The sequence below is a fragment of the Chlorocebus sabaeus genome, chromosome 12, assembly GCF_047675955.1.
Source record: "Chlorocebus sabaeus isolate Y175 chromosome 12, mChlSab1.0.hap1, whole genome shotgun sequence".
Classification (NCBI taxonomy): Eukaryota; Metazoa; Chordata; class Mammalia; order Primates; family Cercopithecidae; genus Chlorocebus; species Chlorocebus sabaeus.
The window spans coordinates 101,088,941-101,113,306 of record NC_132915.1 but is presented as its reverse complement, the minus strand read 5'-3'; the positions used below and the strand labels follow the sequence as shown (position 1 = coordinate 101,113,306).

The window sequence follows — 24,366 nt, the reverse complement described above, 5'->3', positions numbered from 1 at the left end:
GAGATGGAGGGGGATAAATGTTCCCCTTGAGCAAATCCCTGAGGATGTAGAGGGGAACGGGGTCTAGGGCCTGGGTGATGCTGCCCTTGGCGGCAATACCTATGACAGAGAGGAAAAGGAAGCAGGAGGGGAGGCTGAGCTCCAATGCAGACCCAGTGACAGCCTTAGCCAACCCCACGGGGAGCTTTAGAACCAGAATGACCTTTCCAAGTTGTCCTGAGTTCGGCCAAGATGGCTGGGCCTTTATTTTTATTTTATTTTATTTATTTTTTAAGACAGGGTCTCACTCTGTCACCCAGGTTGGAGTACAGTGACATGACCTTGGCTCACTGCAACCTCTGCCTCCCTGGTTCAAGCAGTTCTCCTGCCTCAGCCTCCTGAATAGCTGGAACTATAGGTGCACACTATCGCACCAGGCTAAATTTTGTGTTTTTTGGTAGAGACAGGGTTTCACCATGTTGGCCAGGCTGGTCTCGAACTCCTGGCCTCAAGACATCTGCCCACGTCGGCCTCCCAAAGTGCTGGGATTACAACCATGAGCCACCGCACCCACCAGCTAGGCCTTTATACTCTTGTATCCATCAGTGAGAGGACATGGGCTACCCAGACAGGGAAGAGCATGACCTTGGACAAGGTGGCTCTCTGATGCTAAGGCAACCTCCAAAGGGGCTTGGGAGCTGAACACTGCCTCCAGACAGTAAAATCGACACCCAGGACAATGAGTCCTTCACTGAAGCGGGTCTAGATGGCACAACACAGAGCCTACCACATTCCTATCCTCTACCGAGATAATGACATTTAAGCTTTTTGGCCCCGTGTTCAACTCCCTCTGCCATCTGACCTCTGCCCATCACACCAGCCTTCTCTCCCATCGTATAAGGAAGTCCCACTCCTCACTGTTCGTCCCTCTGTGTCTTCTCATCCCTCCATCTTAAATGATCCTGGTCTTATTCTATTCCTGCTTCAAAATCCATCTCAGAGGCGGCTGTTTCTGGAAATCCTTCCCTGCATCTCCCAGAAAATAGCAACTCTCTCCCTTGTCTCTCCTACCTCATGTACATTTAAATGTTTGTGCTTAATTAGCCCATGTTGTCAGTTGTCTCTCTTGCCAGTCAGGCTGTGAGCTCTGAGTACAGGGACATTCTGTGAATGATATTGGTGCTTCCAGCCCCACGTGCTCGGAACTGGGCTACCATTGGTTAAATGAATATGTGAATAAATTAATGAATAGATGAATGAATGAATGAGTGGGCAGAGCTGAGGCTCAGTGGGCTGACTGTCTGGAGGCTGGTCTCAAGGAGGGATGGCAGCTGGCTGAAAAATAATGTCCAATGGGCATGTGAGCCCCAGTCCAACCCATCTTTTTTTTCCTTTTTTTTTTGAGACGGAGTCTCACTGTGTCGCCAAGGCTGGAGTGCAGTGGCATGATCTTGGCTCACTGCAACCTCCACCTCCCAGGTTCACGCCATTCTCCTGCCTCAGCCTCCTCAGTAGCTGGGACTACAGGTGCCCACCACCACGCCCAGCTAATTTTTTGTATTTTTAGTAGAGATGGGGTTTCACCGTGTTAGCCAGGATGGTCTTGATCTCATGACCTCGTGATCCGCCCACCTCGGCCTCCCAAAGTGCTGGGATTACAGGCATGAGCCACTGCGCCCGGCCAACCTATCTTGCGTTGATAGCCAAGGGGTCCTCTCTGGTGAGTGGGAGCAATAGGATGTCTGGGAAGCAGTGATTCATAAGAAGCAGCAGCCCTTTCTTTCTTTCTTCTTTCTTTCTTTCTTTCTTTCTTTCTTTCTTTCTTTCTTTCTTTCTTTCTTTCTTTCTTTCTTTCTTTCTTTCTTTTTTTCTTTCTTTTTCTTTCTTTCGTTCGTTCTTTCATTCTTTCTTTCTTGCCTTTTCCTCCCTCCCTCTCTCTTTCCTTCCTTCCTTCCTTCCTTTTTTCCTCTCCCTCTCTTTCCTTTCTTTCTCTCTCTTTCCTTTCTTTCTCTCTCTCTCTTTCCTTTCTGTCTCTCTTTCCTTTCTCTCTCTCTCTCTCTCACTCTCTTTCTTTTTTTCTTTCAACAGGATCTCATTCTGTTGCCGAGGCTGGAGTGCAATGGTGCAGTCATGGTTCACAGCAGCCTCCACCTCCCAGGTTTAAGTGATCCTCCCACCTCAGCCTACAGAGTACCTGGAACTGCAGGCGCGTGCCACCACACCCAGCTAACGTTTGTATTTTTAGTAGAGACAGCGTTTCACCATGTTGCCCAGGCTGCTCACAAACTCCTGGGCTCAAGAGATCTACCTGCCTCGGCCTCCCAAAGTGCTGGGATTACAGGTATGCCACGGCACCTGGCTGCATTTTCAAAGAAGGAAGAGAAAGGGGGTAAGAGAGGAATGGAAAAACATTCTATCTTATTGGAAATGAGACTTCAGCTGTTGGCCATGAGTACAAGGATAGGTTACAGCTGCACAGGGCCCTGGAGTAGCCCACAGATAGCAGAGCGTAGGGCCCTTGTCAGAGTCCTGGGCAAAAGGCATCACCTGGTACCAATGGGGTTGGAGAGGGGAGGTGACAGCAGAAGAACAGGCGGGTCCAGGGCTCCCCCAGGACTGCTGCATGCTGAGCTCAAGGAGAAGACACATCTTAGATTCAGCAGGTCCTGTGGATTCTGGGGCCAGGTCCTTCTGAGCCTGCTTGGGGCAGGGTTTCATTACTTGGGATGGTAGTTTCTTCCTTCTCCCCTTTGCTCCACAAATACTTGTCTTCAATTATTTTCTCATTTAATCCTCACAGCACTCCATTAATATCAGTATGTATCTTTTCTTCAGTAAACACTGACGTGCAACTGCCCATATGCCAGGCACTGTTCTTAACCCCTCACAAATATTAATGCATTTGATCTTGGTAACAGCCCTTGAAGTCAATGGGGATTTTTATCCCATTCTACAGTTGAGGGAATGGAGGCACAGAGTATGAAGTTGCATAGCCAGTAAGTACACGGTTATTCACATTCTACATGACACACAGTTTATTCTTTTGTTCACCAAGTGTTTATTGATTGCTTGCATGGGACAAGGCCCTACACTAGGCAATAGGGCACAGTATCAATCAAAACAGAGGAAACCCAGCCTTCGAGATGCTCACAGTGTCCAGTTCCCAGTTCCATTGCTAAGGCTTGGGGATTGCAAGTCTTCTCCATGGATTGTTCCTGCTAATCTGTCTAGAAATTCTTTTTTTTTTTTTTTTAAACCAAGTCTTGCTCTGTCGCCCAGGCTAGAGTGCAATGGTGCGATCTTGGCTCACTGCAACCTCCGCCCCCCAGGTTCAAGTGATTATTCTGCCTCAGCCTCCCGAGTAGCTGGGATTACAGGCTCACACCACCATGCCCAGTTAATTTTTTTGTATTTTTAGTAGGGACAGGGTTTCACCACATTGGCCAGACTGGTCTCGAACTCCTGACCTCAGGTGATCCTCCCACTTTAGCCTCCCGAAGGACTGGGATTACAGGAGTGAGCCATCGTGCCTGGTCTGTCTAGAAATTATTTATCATTAGTATGCCAACTGAAGGGTGGAGATGTCATAATTGAGCCCTTGCATCTGCTCGTAGGCCTAGCACTTGGCTTGTCTCTACCCAACTAGTTCTAGAAGGAAGAAAGCAGAGCCTTTGCCAAGAGGTGAGTGAATATTCAGTTTCCAGAACTACCTTCCTGCCTCTGGCCATGCTGTCTCCTCCGTCTGGAATGCATCTCCAGTCACTCATCCCCGCCACCAACTTTGACAATAGTGGCTCCCAAGGCAGCGTCTTTGTCCCCAGTTGCAGGATGACAACACACCTAATGGATGCTTACTAGGGACATTATCTCATTTAATTCTCACAACGATCCTATGAGGAAGATATTATCAGCCCTATATTATAGATTAAAAAAAAAAAAAAAAAGCTAAGCAAAATGAAAGAACTTGTCCAAGGTCACCCAGTCAGAGAGTAGTAGAGCTGGGATTTGAACCCCTGTCTATCTGACTTTAAAGTCCAAGCCGTTTTTTTTCTCCCATTCTCTTTATTTTATTGCATTAGAAATTTATTTCCTTCGCATATACAGAATATAAAACCTATCTTCACAGTGAATTATGCCTCTCTGCTCTTGTTTTTTCACACAAAAATTAATGGCCACTTCCTGAAAAAAACGGAAATAAATCTACAGATGCATACCCTTAACCAGTGCACCACACTGCTGCTACTTGAGCTTTTGTTTCTGGAATCCTTGGTTATTTAACATATATTCCACAATTATGCAGTTGCTTATGCTCTTCCGTTGTTGCATGTGTGAATTTCTTGTTTGCTCAGCTTGATTTTATCCCCCGTGATGCACACAGTAAATGCATAATAAATGTTTGTTGAATGAATGGATTTTCATGTATCTTGCTGAAATATACACAGCTCTGTTTGATTCACTAGAGTGGCATACCCGAACAGGAAATAATTTTTCTTAATGTGTCCCTTATAAATTGAACCCAACCGTATTTGATTAATTTCACATCACGCATTTTTATTGCACCAATCACTCTGGTATCAGGCCATATTTATTTTAAAAACAGATTCACAAAGGGTGCAGGGCTGGAGTGACAGTGTAAATATGTTAATAATAAAAATAATACTGAAGATATGTTACTGGAAACTCTCGCATGCTAATGATGAGTAAGTGCATTCTACGGAAATATGTTTGATTTACAATGCAATTAATTTTCAAAAGGTTCAGATCCTATACCATATCTTGTATACTTAGATAATGAAAACTAAAAATGAATATTCAGGACATGAAATCAGAGGAACAAAAATCACCTTAAAGACCTTTAGCATTTTCATTAGAACAAAAGCCCCATCACTGAAAATGGTGCCACTGTTGGATCAAACGTATCCACATTAGGAACGTCCTCCTGGGTAGCTGCGGTGATTTTGTACTGTGAAGTGCACATGTGTACTCCACGCAGCCCTCACAATGAAAAACACTACATATTATCCAGTGACCGAAGAGGCCTGGCACCTTCAATCATGCAGCGAAAGGCTTTGGGGGTTTCTTGCTCAGGAGAACACGAAGTCTTTCATGTCAGCTCACCTTGTGGGATGCGGGAGCATTTCCATAGATATTCGGCCCTGTCTTAGGATCCAGCTAAAAAAGGAAATGCATTCTCATACCCTATTCAAATTGCAAGAAATCAAAAATGTGCTTCATTTGCTTCATTTGGTATTTCATCACTCAATTCAGATGTTCTAAGAAAGCGGGCGTTCTCATGCACACCTTGGGGGAAAGATGCCCATTTTTGTAACAGGATTTATAAAGTTGACTCTGCCCACTTTGTATCCAAAAGGGGAGGCAGCGGATGCTGCCGAGCGATCTTGCACCGTGGGGAACTTCACGTCAGTGCAAAATGGTTGCGATTTTTCCCTCATTTATTGAGGACAGATCTGCTTTGATGTAGCAAGCACCAGACTTTCGGCTAGAACTATTTGGCTTATCCAACAAATCTTATGTATAACTTTGATTAAAAAATAAAATTTTTAATTATAAAAAAAGAAGATGCAGGCTTGAATGCTAATTATAAAAAAAGAGATGTGTTTTCGTGTTTCTCCGGCAGTAATTGTTCATCTTAAATAAATATTGCGGAAAGAATTATCATCATTTTTGTAAAAAGAAAAACAACAACATACACACATACACAAATAGAAAAAGACTAAACTGGGCATTTAATAAAATCCTCACAGCATAGCAGGCAAATTACATCCTCTAAGGACCAGAATCAGAGAGAAGAAAGTAATAGAAAATAAAACATAAGAGCTTTGTGTTACAAGTTGTGTTGTATTATTTTACCTTTAATCTCTGGACCATTACTCAGAGAAAAAGAAAAACCCAATGTAGAAATAAAATAATAATCTACATCAAATTAGAAAAATTTAAACATAATAAAACATAGCATAGGAAAACATGTTGATAATGTCTAAATGTTTTGTGGTTGAACATCAACATTTTCTAGTTAAAAAGCATCCTACTCTCTGAGTATTCTTCTTTTTTTTTGAGGGAGTCTTGCTCTGTCGCCCAGACTGGAGTGCAGTATCATGATCTTGGCTCACTGCAACCTCCGCCTCCTGGGTTCAAGTGATTCTCCTGCCTCAGCCTCCCAAGTAGCTGGGATTACAAGCATGCACCACCACACCTGGCTAATTTTTGTATTTTAATAGAGAAGGAGTTTCACCATGTGGGTCAAGCTGGTCTCAAACTCCTGATCTCAAAAGATCCACCCGCCTAGACCTCCCAAAGTGCTGGGATTACAGGCGTGAGCCACCGTGCCTGGTCTTTTTTTTTTTTTTTTTTTTTTTTTGAGACAGGGTCTCACTCTGTTGCCTAGGCTGGAGTGCAGGGGCACCATCTTGGCCCGCTGCAACCTCTGTCTCCTGGGTGTTCAAGTGATTCTCCTGCCTCAGCCTCTTGAGTAGCTGGGATTACAGGCGTGCACCACCATGCCTGGCTAATTCTTGTATTTTTAGTAGAGAGACAGGGTTTCACCATGTTGGCCAGGCTGGTCTCGAACTCCTGACCTCAGGCGATCTCTGAATATTTTTTAAAGTACCCTAAAAGGGGAAGGGGCAAGGTGAATATTTTCACTCAAGAAAATTGGCATTTTCAGGGAATGTTTAATATATGCAGTGATTAGCCCAACTTGTTGCTGTTTAACCTTCTCTCTCACCAGTGTGTTTACAAGGTCTTCTTATGGGACAGACAGGGCATCTTGATTAAAAGTCAGAGCTTTGGTCAGACCTGAGTTCACATGTTCACTCTGCAAGTGATCTTCAACAATATCCTTAACTTCGTTGTTTTTTGTTTTTTGTTTTTGTTTTTTTTTTTGAGATGAAGTCTTGTTCTATCACCTAGGCTGGAGTGCAATGGCACGATTTCAGCTCACCGCAACTTCCTCCTCCCAGTTTGAAGTGATTCTCCTGCCTCAGCCTCCTGAGTAGCTGGGATTACAGGTGTGCAGCACCACACCTGCCTAATTTTGTAATTTTAGTAGAGGCAGGGTTTTGCTATGTCGGTCAGACTGGTCTCGAACTCTTGACCTCAAGTGATCCACCCGCCTTGACCTCCCAAAGTGCTGGGATTACAGGCGTGAGCCACCGTGACCGGCCTAAAAATACCCTTCACTTCCCTAAGCGTCAATTCTTCATCTCTGAAGTGGGTGCCATCACAGTAACTGTTTCTTAGTGGGTTAGCATTAAAAGAAGTAGCGTGTGCAAAAAATATGTTCCATAAACATAAGCGGGAAAGTCTAAGTCGGGTAGTAAAGTTCTTTTCTGATTTTATGGCACATTGTATGCAGCAAATTCAAACCACATCATTTCCTTGGTAGTCATAAAGGGTTTGTTGTTGTTGCTGCTGTTGTTGTCGTTGTTTGAGTCTCCCTCTGTCGCCCAGGCTGGAGTCTAATGGTGCGATCTGGGCTCACTGCAACATCTGCCATCCGGGTTCAAGCGATTCTCGTGCCTCAGGGATTACAGGGATTACAGGGGCCTGCCACCACATCCGGCTTATTTTTGTATTTTTAGTAGAGACAGGGTTTCACCATGTTTGCCAGGCTGGTCTCGAACTCCCGACCTCAAGTGATCCACCCGCCTTGACTTCCCAAATTGCTGGGATTACAGGTGTGAGCCATCACGCCCAGCCGTGAAGTTCTGATTCTTTATTTGCCTCTGCCTTCCAGAATGTCCTCTGCAGGCATTGTTTCCTTTGTCCTTTAAGCAGCATGCTCCTTCCATGCGGCCTTCTGGCTCCTGAAAGGTAATTTGCAATGGACAGCATGACTATTGTTTTCCCAGAATTGATAACATGGAAAAATGAACATCAAACATGCTTTTTCAGTTCTCAATGACCTTGCCGTTAAGAGAATCAACTTGCTTTTTCCCAATGTGGGTCAAAACATTAAACGGAATTGTTCCTGGGTTGTCACAGCTGAGTTATCTGGTTCTCCCTCTCTCATCCCCACCAGGGAGAAGGGGAAGAACAGGCTATTGTGAGGATCAGTCCACGACTGGATTTTTTATATGTGACATTGGAGGGCAGAGGGAAGCCACAAGAGTAAGTCCAACATGGGAAGCTGTCATTCAAAGGAACTTGTCAGAAGGCAGGAGGAAAACACGGAGAAGAGCACAGCAGGAAAAGACCAGTCTGCCTCAAGTACCTACAAGAATGGGGCCACAGAATCCAAACCGACAGCACATCAGGGGTTGGAAAAGAAGCTAACCTATTACCGAACAGAGTTGTGGTTAAAACCCTACCCTCAGTGGGTTCAAACCCAGCTGGGCCCTTCCCAGCTGTGAATTTGGGCAGATTGCTGCTCTACTGCAAAGTTCAGTTTTCTCATCCGTGAAATGGGACTACCATAAAATTAGAATACTGATGATGTCTTAGGATGACTTTTAAAATTATTTAATTTTTGTTTATTTATTTATTTCTGAGACACGGTCTCGCTCTGTCACCCAGGCTGGAGTGCAGTGGTGTGATCACGGCTCACTGTAACCTCGACCTCCCAGGCCCAAGCAATCCTCCTACCTCAGCCTCTCAAGTAGGTAGGACCACAAGCACATGCCACCACACCCAGCTAGGTTGTGTGTGTGGTGTGTGTGTGCGTGTGTGTATGTGTGTGTGCCTGTGTGTGTGTGTGTATAAAGACAATCTCACTATGTTGCCTGGGGATGGGTGAGGCTTGACTGTCTCAAAAAAAAAATGGGGTAGCTAATTTTCAAAGACAACATACTTACAAAGTACTTCACTAAGGTCTTACTATAATTCTTCAAATAACTACATTTATGCTCAGACATTACCAATGAGTCACCCCTCATCATCCCACCTACTTAAAATTGAATCTCAACCCAGCACTTCTTGTCCCTCTTCTCTGCTTTATTTTCTCCATAGCTCATATCACTCTTATGCGATCTGAGGGATTACTTATAAATATTTTCAATATTGTCATTCTCCTTCCATTAGAATGTAAACTCCTTGAAGGGAGAATCTTTTGTCTGTTTTGTTCACTGATTCTATCCCTAGCATCTTGACACAGTGCCTGGGCAGGTGCTCAATAAATCGAGTTGTTGAGAGGCTGGGCGCGGTGGCTCATGCCTGTAACCCCAGCAATTTGGGGGCGGATCACGAAGTCAGGAGATCAAGACCATCTGGTGAACATGGTGAAACCCTGTCTCTACTAAAAATACAAAAAAAATTAGCTGGGCGTGGTGGCGGGCGCCTGTAGTCCCAGCTACTTAGGAGGCTGAGGCAGGAGAATGGCATGAACCTGGGGGGCAGAGCTTGCAGTAAGCAGAGATCATGCCACTGCACTCCAGCCTGGGCGACATAGCAAGACTCCGTCTAAAAAAATAATAAATAAATAAATAAATAAATAAATAAATAAATAAAATTAAAAAAAATCGAGTTGTTGAATAAATAAACATTGGCCAGCATTATCATCACCATTCTGGGTCAGCAAACGCTTGACAACCCCTTGAGACATCCGGAAAGTAGAGGAAAGTAAATATTTTAAAAATTGGGGTAGCGGCTAGGCATGGTGGTTCATGCCTGTAATCCCAGAACTTTGGGAGGCCAAGGAGGGTGGATCACTCCTCGATCAGAAGTTCGAGACCAGCCTGGCCAACATGGTGAAACTCCGTCTCTACTAAAAACACAAAAATTAACCGGGCGTGGTGGTTCATGCCTGTAGTTCCAGCTACTTGGGAGGCTGAGGCAGAGAATTGCTTGAACCCAGGAAGTGGAAGTTGCAGTAAGCCCAGATCACACCACTGCACTCTAGCCTGGATGACAGAGTGAGACCCTGTCTCAAAAATAAACAAATACATAAATAAATAAATAAAAATAAAATATAATAAAATGGGGATGGGTGAGGCTTGACTGTCTCAAAAAAAAATTGGGGTAGCTAATGGTAAATTTTTATTGGGTCCTGAATGAAGCTTCCATATCTTGTCCTTCATGGCCATGAAGAGTATCCTGAGAGACGTCTTTAGGGCAACAGATGAAGAGGAAGGAGCAAAGCCATGACCAGCTGAGACCCAAGCAAAAGAAGGGAACAGGCTATACTGCTGGCCCTGGGAAGGGGAGCTCAGGGCTCAAAGTCTGGGGTCCCTTGGCCAGTGGGGGGTAAATTTGTCACAATTAATGTTTCTGTGACTGATGGGGAGCAATGGATTTTCATTTTAAATATTTGTTTATTTTCTTATCTATTTTTCTGATTATACAAGCAATATTGGTTATGTTCTTTTTGAAATATTTTTCACTTTTTATTTCATTATATTTTAAAATTTCATTATTATTATTATTATTATTATTATTATTTTTGAGATAGAGTCTTGCTCTGTCACCCAGGCTGGAGTTCACACAATTCTCACTGCTTCCTAGGTTCAAGCAAGTCTCCTGCCTCAGCCTCCCGAGTAGCTGGGACTACAGGCGCGCCACCAGACCTGGCTAATTTTTTTGTGTTTTTAGTAGAGATGGGGTTTTACCATGCTGGCCAGGCTGATGATGTCAAACTTCTTACCTTGTGATCTGCCCACCTCGGCCTCCCAAAGCACTGGGATTACAGGCTTGAACCATCATGCCTGGCCAATTTCATTATTATTATTTTTTGAGACAGAGTCTCACTCTGTCACCCAGGCTGGAGTACAGTGGCATGATCTCGACTCACTGCAACCTCTACCTCCCGGATTCAAGCAATTTGCATGCCTCAGCCTCCGGAGCAGCTGAGAGTACAGGCAGGCCCAACACTTTGGGAGGCTGAGGCAAGAGGATCACCTGAGTCCAGGAACTGGAGACCAGCTTGGGCAACATAGTGAGATCTCCATCTCTACAAAAAAATTAGCCAGGCTTGCCTGCAGACATTCACAAACAACTGCAGAGATTATCCCCAGGGAGGAATTCCAGGTATACAGGAACACTCAAGGAGGACTTCAGCTTTATATATATTTTGTTTGTCTAATTGTCCAGCTAATTTCTTTATATTTTAGTAAAGGGCAGGTTTCACCATATTGGCCAGGCTGATCTCGAACTCCTGACCTCAAGTGATCCACCTCCCAAATTGTTGGGATTACAGGCATGAGCCATGGCACCCAGTCAAAATCTACAGACATCTTTGAGAGGCAGATTTACATCTTTTGTACTGTACATATATATAACATTTTATCACTCACAAAATGGCATCACATGACTCTGCCCAGGTAGTGTCTATAAATGGGAAAACCATTCCACTCCATAAATGGGAAAATCGAGACACAGAGAAGGGATGTGACTCTGCCCACCAAAGTCACAAATGAGCTGAAGCTAGAATTAGCTTCTTTCAATCAAAACAACATTATGTGCTGAGATTTTGTCAAATAACTGGGAAATAGAAAGATGAACAATGTACAGCTCCACTCCTCTTTATTAATTTTATTTATCTATGTATTTATTTTGAGATGGAGTCTCGCTCTGTTGCCCAGGCTGGAGTGCAGTGGCGCGATCTCAGCTCACTGCAACCTCTGCCTCCTGGGTTCAAGCGATTCTCCTGCCTAAACCTCCCTAGTAGCTGGGACTATAGGTGCATGCCTCGACGCCCGGCCAATGTTTTGTATTTTTAGTAGAGATGGGGTTTCACTGTGTTAGCCTGGATGGTCTCAATCTCATGACCTTGTGATCCGCCCGCCTTGGCCTCCCAAAGTGCTGGGATTACAGGCGTGACCCACCGCGCCCGGCCACTCCTCTTTATTTTCTAGAATCTCTTTCTCTAGCATAATCTCCAGATTATGCAGGAAATTGGACTCGGGTTTGAGAAGAACAGGTTCTCCCACGTGAAGCAGGTTTTGAGACTTTCTCCTTAACTGTGCTCTCTCCCCACCAATACCCCTGCTCTGCAAAGGCAGAAATTCGTTCTTAGGCTGTTTCCTAAAGCCAGACCAGGGGCTCAAACTCAAGTACCTGTAAGGCCTGTCAGGTCAAGCAAATGAGTGCTGCAGGCCAGGTATGACAAAAGCCACAGCCCAAGTGTCATGATGTACGGTGGCTGCCACCTGGCCTTCATTCTATCCACCAGTCATCACAAAAACCAGGCAACCTGATTGTTGACAAGTGGGTTGCAGACACAATGTCGCCAATCTTTCCCACTTTTCAAGAAAAGCAGAAAAACTCTAAGCAAGCCAAGACTGTGTGTCTTCAGCCTTCAGACTACTTGTTTTTTTGTTTTGTTTAGTTTAGTTGTATATTACTTCTGAGCTAGCATTTGTTCATCATTGTTCTAGGCACTAGCTTCACTTAAACTCATTTCAGGGGGAGTATTTCTTTCTTTCTTTTTTTTTAGACGGAGTCTCACTCTGTTGCCCAGACTGGAGTGCAGTATCATGATCTTGGCTCACTGCAACCTCCGCCTCCTGGGTTCAAGTGATTCTACTGCCTCAGCCTCCCAAGTAGCTGGGATTACAGGCATGCACCACCACGCCCGGCTAGTTTTGTATTTTTAGTAGAGATGGGGTTTTACCATGTTGGTCAGGCTGGTCTCAAACTCCTGACTCAGGTAATTCGACCACCTTGGCGTTCCAAAGTGCTGGGATTACAGGCATGAGTCATCGAGCCTGGCCCCAAATATCCTCTTAGAGCCAGGGCAACATCTGCTTTCCTGGCTTGTATAAATTCTAGCACCGTTCACATGCATATGTGCGTGCTTAATAAAAGGTCTTTGAAGGTGATGATAACAAATTGAGATTTGGAAAACCTGAAACCTCTTTCTAGGATCACGGCTCAGAGGGTGGAATGTTTTAGAAAGAGTCCCTGTGAGGCCGGGTGCAGCATCTCACGCCTGTAATCCCAGCACTTTGGGAGGCCAAGGCGGGCGGATCACCTGAGGTCGGGAGTTCGAGACCAGCCTGGCCAACATGGTGAAACCCCATCTCTACTAAAACGAAATTAGCCGGGTGTGATGGCGCATACCTGTAATCCCAGCTACTCAGGAGGCTGAGGCAGGAGAATCGCTTGAACCCAGGAGGCGGAGGTTGCAGTGAGCTGAAATCTCACCATGGCACTCCAACCTGGGCAACAAGAGCAAAACTCTGTCTCAAAAAAAAAAAAAAGAGTCCCTGTGAGAAAAGGTAAAAGGAATTGGGGTTACTAATAATGTATCATGGAGAAAAGAAGGTTAAGGATAATTTAATAGCCATCTTCAAATATCTAAAGGGATATTGCTCATGTGTTTTAAACATCAGTTCCTGTCTACTAAGGACAGGACATGAGGGAATTATCTTAAATGGGAGCAGGAGGGACTTAGATTAGATATCAATGGGGGGAAAATCCCAGCAGAAAGAATCGTGAGATGCTAGAAGGCAACATGATGTAGTGAAAGGACATGGTTATTTTCAGAACAAGGGCTGCTCATTATTATTGTGGGAAGTGTGGGGCTTGGAGCTTCCAAGTCAGCCAGTTACTAGCTGCATGATCTTGAGCAAGTGACTTCACCTTTCTGATGCTCAGTTTCCTCATTTGTTAAATAGGGATAACAATAACATCTATTTATTGGATTGTTATGAGGATTAAATAAGACTAGGGATACGAAGCCATTAGCCCAGGCCTGGCCCAAAGTAAGGCTCAACCAATAATGGATGCCATTCATTACTGTTAATCAGCTGAAGTCTTACCTGGGAAAACCCACCCCACATATAGACGTAAGCTCCCTTTTCAGGCACATCAAACGAACAAATACGGTATTCCTGTGTGTTGTAGGACTTGCAGCCTCACTGAGGACACATGATGTGAACGCTCAGAAAGTTCAATAAATAGAATATTTTAAATAGTGGAGCTAGTAGAGTGAAGTAGTCAAGAGCATGGAGTCAATAAAATATATGAGCACTTAGAACAGTGTTTGGCATCTTGGAGTTGTTTGCCCCTGATGGAACAAAAGCACAGTCAAGGTAAGGTCAATTTTTTTTTTTTTTTTGAGATGGAGTCTCCCTCTCTCACCCAGGCTGGATGGAGTGCAGCGGCCCAATCTTGGTTCACTGCAACTTCCACCTCCTGGGTTCAAGCAATTCTCCTGCCTCAGCCTCCTGAGTAGCTGAGACCACAGGTGTGCATCTCCATGCCTGGGTAATTTTTGTATTTTTAGTAGAGACGGGGTTTCACCATGTTGGCCAGGCTGGTTTCGAACTCCTGGCCTCAAGTGATTCACCCACCTTGGCATCCCAAAGTTCTGGGATTACAGGTGTGAGCCACTGCGCCTGGCAGGTAAAACCAATTTTTAAGCAAAAGGTTCAAAAAGACCTATAGGAGTTTTCAGGTGGGAGAAATTGCTCCAAATTAGTATGGGCCAAACAGGTAGATAAGATTTGAATCCATGAGTCTGTAAATACACTTTCTTGGAAGGCTCTTGGTTATCTCAAATAATTATTCACTATTTAGATGTCCTGTGCTTTTATTCTTCAATCACTGCAGGCACTACGTTGAATACCTGATTTGTCAGCTTTGAAGAAGGACAGCTATGCATTTCTGATATTTCGAATACAACCAAGGAACAGTGTTCTATATTGTGATTGCATTCTATAAACTGTACTTCATAGCAATTATAACTGCTGCACATTTAACTCACTAATATTTATTGAAATATTTTTAGCTGCAAAAACATTTTATGTTCACTATTATTTATTAATGCCCAGTTTTAAAATATTACACATAAAATTTATTCCAGTGAACATTAGTAAATAAATTATGCTTGTAATTTCTAATGCATTTTTAATTATAAATTTATCCATGTCTACCTTTATTTATGATAGCAGTGTCTCACTGTTGAACATACTGTATATTAATGGAGACACTGTTAATTATGCATTCTTGGAAGTTGCATTCGACAAAACACACGAGTCTGTTTTTTATATTCTAAGTACTGTTAACATCAATTAATTTAGGGACTGGCACTCACAGTACTAGCTAACCTTTAAAGCAAGAAAAGGTACTATTAGAAGCTGGTTACGGGACCTGGATTTTGGAAAGGGACTACGAATATAAATGTAGCCAGAGAGATGTTCCATTTTTCGTAATACTAGTCAGATGTTCCATTTTCACGCCAAGTATCTAAAAAGGGGGTACTCACCAGAAATAATACTCAGCCTGAAAACTCAATAAGCTCAGTGAATCTCTGCCCAGCCCCCAGGACCGATTTGTGTTTAAATAGTATCTTCAAAGTGTGTTTTTTGATGGGTTAATTTTATGCTTCCCTTCTATTCACCAAACTCACCTTACTATAAGCAATGCATTTGCTTTAAAAAAATTCTTGGCCGGGCGCGGTGACTCAAGCCTGTAATCCCAGCACTTAGGGAGGCCGAGACGGGCGGATCACGAGGTCAGGAGATCGAGACCATCCTGGCTAACACGGTGAAACCCCGTCTCTACTAAAAATACAAAAAACTAGCCGGGCGAGGTGGCGGGTGCCTGTAGTCCCAGCTACATGGGAGGCTGAGGCAGGAGAATGGCGTGAACCCGGGAGGCGGAGCTTGCAGTGAGCTGAGATCCGGCCACTGCACTCCAGCCCGGGCTACAGAGCAAGACTCCGTCTCAAAAAAAAAAAAAAAAAAATTCTTCACGGCTGAGCACGGTGGCTCACGCCTGTAATCCCAGCACTTTGGGAGGCTGAGGCGTGCGAATCACGAGGTCAGGAGATCGAGACCATCCTGGCTAACACGGTGAAACCCCGTCTCTACTTAAAATACAAAAAAAAAAAAAAAAAAAAAAAAAAAAAATTAGCCGGGCGTGGGTAGTCCCAGCTACAGCCTCCCAAGAGGCTGAGGCAGGAGAATGGCTTGAACCCGAGAGGCGGAGCTTGCAGTGAGCCGAGATGGCGCCACTGCACTCCAACCTGGATGACAGCGCCAGACTCGTCTCCAAAAAAAAAAAAAAAAAAAATACCTTCACATTGAGACCGGGCGCGTGGTCCGTGCCTGTAATCCCAACACTTTGGGAGGCTGAGGTCGGGAGATTCCTTGAGCTTAGGAGTTCAAAACCAGTCTGGCCAACATGGTGAAAACCCATCTTTACTAAAAATACAAGAATTGGCTGGGTGTAGTGGCGTGCGCCTGTGGTCCCAGCTACTTGGGAGGATCACTTGAGCCCTGAAGGCGGAGGCTGCTGTGAGCCGAGATTGCACCACTGCCCTCCAGCCTGGGTGACTGAGGGGTTTCCAAAACAAACAAACAAACAAACAAACAAAAAACCTTCACATTGAAATATTACTTTAATAATAATAATTTAAAAAACCACTATATTTCTTTCTGAAATCGTACGCTTCTAGGGGCCTTCTTTAAAATAGTTTGAATGGATTTTTGACACAATTTACTTTTCATAGAATTCTTTATAGGGAACACCCATATTTTCCCTATGAGAGGAAAAACCATATTTAAATAAAATACCAAAATTGGGAAGAATATCAGGGAAACATATTCACACATATAAAATATTGAGATCACACATTTGCAGAAAAGCTAGAAGGTGCCTCCATTTCCCCAAAGCTTTGGCAGGGTTTCAAAGTGTTACTTTCATCCTATCACATGTACTCTTGGCTTGTTGGCATACATTTGGCAAAGTGTTATTTTTCCATGTGAAAATAATGCTTATACAAAACAAGATTTCCTCAAATCTTGTATAATCTTAAAATCTTATAATCTCTTATAATTTTTTTTTTTTTTTTTTGGAGACAGAGTCTCTCACTTTGTCACCAGGCTGGAGTGCAGTGGCGTGATCTTGGCTCACTGCAACCTCCGCCTCCCGGGTCCAAGTAATTCTCCTGCCTCAGCCTCCTGAGTAGCTGGGACTACAGACTTATGCCACCATGCCCAGCTAATTTTTGTATTTTTAGTAGAGACGGGGTTTCACCACGTTGGCCAGGATGGTGTTGATCTCTTGACCTCGTGATCCGCCTGCCTCGGCCTCCCAAAGTGCTGTCTTATAATCTTAAAAATAAGATTGCCTTATTTTGTGTGCATATTTTGAGCACCTTTTCATGTAACACATGTGTTACCAAGTGCTTATGGTGTTTTTAGCTTTTAGTATATTAGTAGAAATAAACATCCCATTCCTCATGGCCCATTGGAGAGACAGGATATGTATTAAAAGAACAACAGAGATGGATAAACGGTCAACACAGAGAATACAGTTCTTCATGTGGCCTATTAGGGAGAAAAGGTGATCTGGGAAAGCTTTCTGGAGGAAGTAATATGTAACTTGGGTCTTCAACAATGAATAGGATACACTTAGAAATGGTTAATATGGTATACATATATGTATATATCTCCACAATTTTTTATATATATATATATATATATATTTTTTTTTTTTTTTTAGATGGCGTCTCTGTCACCCAGGCTGGACTGCAGTGGCTGGATCTTGGCTCACTGCAACCTCCACGTGCTGGGTTCAAATGATTCTCCTGCCTCATCCTCCTGAATAGCTGGGATTACAGGAATTAGCCACCACCACGACTGACTAATTTTTTTTTTTTTTCAGACAGAGTCTCGCTCTGTCGCCAGGCTGGAGTGCAGTGGCATGATCTCAGCTTACTGCAACCTCTGACTCCCTGGTTCAAGCGATTCTCCTGCCTCAGACTCCTGAGGAGCTGGGACTACAGGCACCCGCCACCATGCCTGGCTAATTTTTGTATTTTTGGTAGAGACAGGGTTTCACCATGTTGACCAGGATGGTCTCAATGGCCTGACCTCGTGATCCACCCACTTTGGCCTCCCAAAGTACTGGGATTACAGGCGTGAGCCACCATGTCTGGCCAAGAACTGTATTTTTAGCAATCACTTGCACATTAGAGCACAGTCTTTTAGAATTCTATCATTATGTTATATAGAAAGCCAAGATAGTAACCAGAGAGGCCACCAGGAGAAAAATCAAGACAGCCTGACCAACATCTGCTGCCATATGAGTGAGGCCATCTTAGTCCTTCCAGACATTCTAGCTTCCATCTGACTGCAATTGCATGGGCAGGCCCAGGATAGACTGGCAGGAGAACCACCTATGAAGCCACAGAATCCTAAGAAATAATACATGGTTGTTGTTTTAGGCTGCTCCCCAAAATGAATAGGAGTTTGCTGAGTGGAGAGGCAAACAGCAATTGATGCTGAAGGGCTGTGAGGAAACAGAATGTGTGAAGGGACCCGATCCTTACTGCCCATCTTGGCGTGCCAGGCCAGAAGACCTGGCATTTATGCAACACCTCCTGTATGCCAGGCACTGTTCTAGTTACTCTCTGTGCAGCACCTCACTGAATTCTCACAACAACTTAGATGAGAAAACAGACACAGAAAAGGTGAGTAACTTGTTGAAAGCCACACAGGTAGTAGTTGTGTTTGTTTTTGTTTTTGTTTTGTTTTGATTTTTTTGAGACGGAGTCTCGCTCTGTTGCCCAGGCTGGAGTGCAGTGGCCGGATCTCAGCTCACTGCAAGCTCCGTCTCCCAGGTTCACACCATTCGCCTGCCTCAACTTCCCGAGTAGCTGGGACTACAGGCACCTGCCACCTCGCCCGGCTAATATTTTGTATTTTTAGTAGAGATGGAGTTTCACTGTGTTAGCCAGGATGGTCTCAATCTCCTTAACTTGTGATCTGCCTGCCTTGGCTTCCCAAAGTGTTGGGATTATAGGCGTGAGCCACGGGGCCTAGCCCAGTTGTAGGTGTTTTTGAACTTCTGCCCACTGACCCTCTCTAGTCCTGGGAACTGGAAGAAAAAGAACCTCCACCCCCTAACATGGCTTCCTTTCCAAGCTGGAGATGAAGGCTGTGAAGCCTGATTGCCACAGGTATGCCCAGGTACCTCTCCTGCTGCCCTGATGTCTATGGGAGTCCCCTAGCCAGCCCCTGGCCCAGCACCATCAGTGTGCTGTAAAAATATTATTTTTGTGGCCGGGTGCGATGGCTCACACCTGTAATCCCAGCACTTTGGGAGGCCGAGGTGGGTGGATCACGAGGTCAAGAGATCGAGACCAGCCTGGCCAACATGGTGAAACCGTGTCTCTACTAAAAATAGAAAAAATTGCTGGGTATGGTGGCAGGAACCTATAGTCCCAGCTATTCGGGAGGCTGGGGCAGGTGAATGGCTTGAACCTGGGAGGCGGAGGTTGCAGTGAGCCGAGATCATGCCACTGCCCTCTAACCTGGCGACAGAGCGAGACTTCAGGCGCCTGTGTGTTATCTCTCAAGGTCCTACCACTGTGCACCCCAGATCAGGCGATAGGTCAATGTATGCTTTAATGACACTTCCACTAACACAACTCCTGCTTCTTGGAGGCTCACACCATCCGGTAAGTTTCTCTTCTCTCCTCATCTACCTCCCCAGTGCTGTTCCTCAGTTGCAGATGCCATGGGGAGCACGTCTGGTTTCCTTTTCACCCCATGTCTGTCCACCATCTTGGGAGCTTTGAAGAGTCACAAGGATCTCAGTTCCTTGACTATCTCACCTTCAGTGATTTTTCCCCCACTCCACTTTAGCTGGGACCCCCTCTCACATGGCTCCTCCTCTGAGGTTACTTGTTGAAACATCCTTCTGTGACAATAACCTCCAACCTTCTGCTTTCCTTCATCAGTGACTTCCATTACATCTATTTGAGACCTTTAGGCCAGTGATATCTGTTTTTCTGGAATTCTCTTGCTTCCCTATCCAGCACACTTTCTATGGCTCATTGTTTTAAGCACTCTTAAAAGCTGATATGACCCCAGCACACCTGTCTGGCAAAATCCTTCCTTAGATCAATCCAACTTCTCATGCTTTGGGTGTGTGTATCGTGACTGTTTCAACTAGCTATAGAATAATCACACAAACTATCATATTAGTATCACCATACGTTTCATTTCCATTCTCAACTGGGCCCTCAATACTGTCCTTGAAATCCTACCATATATCACTACGTGCCAACTTACCACAGTAACTATAGTATAGTATTTCAAACCAACAAAGTTGACTACAAGGCTTCTTAAGGGGAGGGTTCCTGCCTGGCTTTTTCACCACTGAATCTCAATAGGCACTCAATAAGTATTGCTTATGGACTGAGGTATACTAATACTCGTAAGCATTAGTAAATAATAGTCACATGCCAGGTTCTGTTCTATGTAAGTTACATGTATTAGCTCATTCTATCCTCACAACAAACAAATGAGGTTATGTAGGACTTTTGTCATTCTCATTTTCCAGGTAAAGATAAGAATATTTAGAGAAGCAACTTGGAGAGATGAAGTCACAAAACTTGTAAGTGGCAGAGTGAGTATTCACTTTTTATTTTTCTAATTTTTTTTTTTTTTTTTTTTTTTTTTTGTGACAGGGCATTGCTCTTTCATCCAGGCTGGAGCACAGTGGCATGATCACGTCTCACTGCAGTCTTGACCTTTCAGGCTCAAGCAATCGTCCTATCTCAGCCTCCCAAGCAGCTAGGACTATAGGCATTCACCACCACACCTGGCTAAAATATATAATATATATGTGTATATACGTGTGTCTGCATATATATATATATATTTTATTTATTTATTTTATTTTATTTTATTTTTTTGAGACAGACTCTCACTCTGTTGTCCAGGCTTGGGTGCAGTGGCGCAATCTTGACTCACTGCATCCTTCGCCTCCCGGGTTCAAGCGATTCTCCTGCCTCAGCCTCCCAAGTAGCTGGGACTACAGGTGTGTGCCACACGCCTGGCTAATTTTTCGTATTTTTTTTTTTTTTTTAGTAGGGACGAGGTTTCACCATGTTAGACAGGATGTTCTTGATATCCTGACCTTGTGATCTGACCCCCTTGGCCTCCCAAAGTGCTGGGATTACAGGCATAACCCACCGTGCCTGGCCTACATAGAAATACATTTTTTAAGGTAGTGATGGTATCTCACCATGTTGCCTAGGCTGGTCTCGAACTCCTGGGCTCAGACGATCTTCCTGCCTCGGCCTCTTAAAGTGCCAGGAAATCTTTACTCTTTAGAATCTGTAACTGTTTAGCAGTTTTAGATAGGTCGAGTTTTATGTGTCTGAGAGACAGCCAACTGTGCTTCAGATTGGAACTTGAGAGAGAGAGAAAGAGAGAGAGAGAGAGAGAGGAAAATGGAGAGTAAGATTTAGGAAGGAACAGATAACCTGGTGACCTCAGAAAATCAAATATCTAAACTTGTTCACACCTGCTACTTTGTTAGAGTGCCTCTAACAGGTCCCTGATGGAACTGTGGTGGTGTGTGTGCAAGAGCGTGTCTGGGTGCTGAGGTCCACTATTCCCCCCAGTATAGGTATGTGGTAAGATACCAATTATATACAGTAATGGCATATGGTAAGAGATCAATCATATACAGTCATGCGTGGAATGAGGATGTTTTGGTCAATGACAGAGTGCATATGAGATGGTGGTCCCCTAAGATTATAACACGGTCTTTTAATTGTACCTTTTCTGCATTTAGAGATGTTTAGATACACAAATACCATCGTGTTAGAATTGCCTACAGTATTCGGTACAGTAACATGCTGTATAGGTGTGTAGCCTAGGAGCAATAGGCTAATACCAAACAGCCTAGGTGTGTAGTAGGCTCTGACACTGTGTAAGTACACTCTATGACGTTTACACAACCACAAAATCAGCTAACCATGCATTTCTCGTGTCCTCATCATTAAGCGACGGATGGCCATATTTGAAATACATGGGTGGACCCATGATGTGTTTTGTTTTTTTGTTTTGAGACAGAGTCTCTGTCACCCAGGCTGGAGTGCAGTGGCCTGATCTTCGCTCACTGCAACCTCCGCCTCCCGGGTTCAAGCCATTCTCCTGCCTCAGCCTCCCGAGTAGCTGGGACTCCAGGTGCACACCACCACGCCAGACTAATTTTTGTATTTTTAGTAGAGACAGGGTTTCACCATGTTGGCCAGGCTGGTCTCAAACTCCTGACCTCAAGGGATCTGCCCTCCTCGGCCTCCCAAAGTGCTGGGATTACAGGTGTGAACCACCGCGCCTGGCCCCGTGGCATATTTACTAATGAGTTTAAAATTTGGTAGGGGTCCCCCAGGGCTGAAATTCAACCTTGACTTTTTTCTTTTGCTAAGGTGCTTTTTTGAGAGACTTCCCCGAGCATCTTTCAGGTGAGAGAACACGCTCACTGCACTGCCTGAATCCTTTTTCCCCTTCACCGTGATTTTCTCTACTGATTTTCTCCGTGAGAAAGGGAGCAGCGTGAGACAACGCTGAACTTCTGCCCCGTGTTAGTCCTCCCACATCTCCTGGAAACCTCCCAGCAGGGCTTGAGGAAGATTATTATCACCTCCATATTACAGATATTATAATAAGAGAAATAACTAACATTGACTGCATGTTTATTATGTGTCAGGCACTATGCTGGGTGCTTTTCAAGCATCATCCCATTCGATTCCCACAGCAATATACTCTCAAGTTGAAACTATTGCTCTGGATGGGAAAACCCGAGGCTCAGAGAGGACAGGTGTCACGTCCTAGGACACACAGCAAGTTATAAGAGCTGGCATTTGAACCCCGGTCTTTCTCATACAGAGGCTAAGCTGCCTCATCATTCATTTCTGGACGAACTAAGGGCTTTTCTCCGTGGAAATGGGGAGAAAGAAGATTCAATGGAGAAGCCTAACACTGATTCCCGCTCAAGACAAGTCCAGGCACTGGCGCCTTGCGCCACAACTCAGTCTCCGACCCAGGCCTTTCCCTGCACTGGAGAAGCGACGCGCATGCGCTCGGCCTCCCTCCCGGCCCCGCCCCGCGGGAAGCAACCGCTCCTTGCTTTCAGCTCTGGGGCTTGCGCACTACGTCCCCAGCCAGAGGCTCCTTCCCGGTCGGGGACTTCCGGAACGCCGGAGTGTGGTTCCGGGTCGTGTGCAGCTCAGGGTAATAGGGCTGCTGCTCGGCCGGCCGGCGGCGGCTAGCAGCAGGGGCATGAGGGCGAACCCGGGAAGCGGCAGCTGAGCGGGCCGGGAGGAGCGCCGGTCCCCGTGGATCCCGAGAGTACAGAGCTCGGGGCAGGGGCCGGGAGGCGTGGGGGAGCCGGGCCCTCCCCTCAGGAACGTGTCCCGGGGCCAACCCGGCCCGTAGTGTGGAAGCAGCTTCAGGTAAAGGTTGCCCCAGCCGCCAGCTCCCTGCCCCAGCCGCCTGCTCCCTGCCAGCCCACCAGCTTGCCCACCTGGCGGCTCTCTCACCCCTGCGGTTTCGGCGCTGCCCAGCGGGCCGCCTGCCGGGCCCTTGTTCAGGTGGCCCGGGAGCATTCGTTTCGTGGCGGTTTCCAGAACTGGAGGCTGTCAGGAGTCTGAGGCGGGTGTGTGGTTTAGGGGAAAAGAAGCCAGCGGACCTGGTAGTGTGGGTGTGGGAGGTGCAGTTGACTCCGGCAGTTTCTGGTCCTGCACTTGGCAATATCTAGGTGCCCTGGTCTTCATAATGTGAAAATCAAGGTTTTCAAGCATTGACTGTGTGGTCCCTGTTTCCTTGAGTCCCTTCCTCCCATCCCCCTTAAAGGGGTTAACAGCCTTACAGACTTTTCTAGCTACAGTGCTTCTGGAACTTTGATTCATTCTTCGTTTATGGGAGTGGCAAGGAGTCCTTTAGATTTGTTGAAGGCTGGGAAAAAGAGATTGTAGTGTAAACAAGAGTATGACTTTAACCAGAGACTCCCAAATTGACTCAGAAATTGGTTAAAACTTTCTTTTGAATGAATGAAAGTAACTTTGGAAGCCCACCACAGTACCTGGCACTGTGCAAAGCACCATGTTGTTATAAATCCAAATCGGCGAAGTTCAAAACTTTCCCAGGTGTGAACAGTCAAATGGAGACACATTGGTTTAAAAAAAAAAGCAGCGTCCTCATTCTCTGACAGGCAGAAGGGGCGGACCCGTAATGTTAAAACCCACCTGAGCAGAAGCCTAGATGTGGGTTTTATTCCGTATATTTTATGAGCCCACACAAGGTGCCTAGTAAACACGGAAAGAGTTCTTGATGAAGCAATAATTGTTTTCATGTTTTTCAGTTGACACACCTCCGGAATTTGGGGCATGCTGGTAGCCCTTTCCCATTCATCTGTGTGCTCATGCCTACCTTCAACTATGTGTCCCAGACTGCACTTACACCCCCTTACATCTGTGAATCTGGCTCCTGGTTACCTTTCCAGTTCTTTCCTATTCCATTGATTTTTGTAGAACATTCTCCCTACCCTGCCTAGGTTTCCCCTTTTCTCTTTCAATCTATTGAGACGCTTCCCACGGCTCAGCTGAGTTGGCCTCGCCGAACCAATTCGGAACAACCCCAGCTGGAAATGATTTTTCCTCTAGAATTCTATAAGCACTCATTT

General features: G+C 45.1%; 1 protein-coding gene across 7 annotated transcripts in view; it reads left to right on the top strand.

Moving 5' to 3' along the window:
- The first annotated feature begins 22,884 nt into the window (after positions 1-22,884).
- MAPKAP1 (MAPK associated protein 1) overlaps positions 22,885-24,366 on the top strand; it is a 273,571-nt gene continuing 272,089 nt past the window's right edge. For 2 of the 7 annotated variants that reach the window (XM_008006232.3, XM_008006231.3), the window contains exon 1: positions 22,885-23,137. The gene's annotated coding sequence lies outside the window, so the exon portion shown is untranslated. The remainder of the gene's footprint in view (positions 23,138-24,366) is intronic. The other 5 variants (XM_008006236.3, XM_008006235.3, XM_008006238.3 and 2 more) reach the window with 3 other exon arrangements.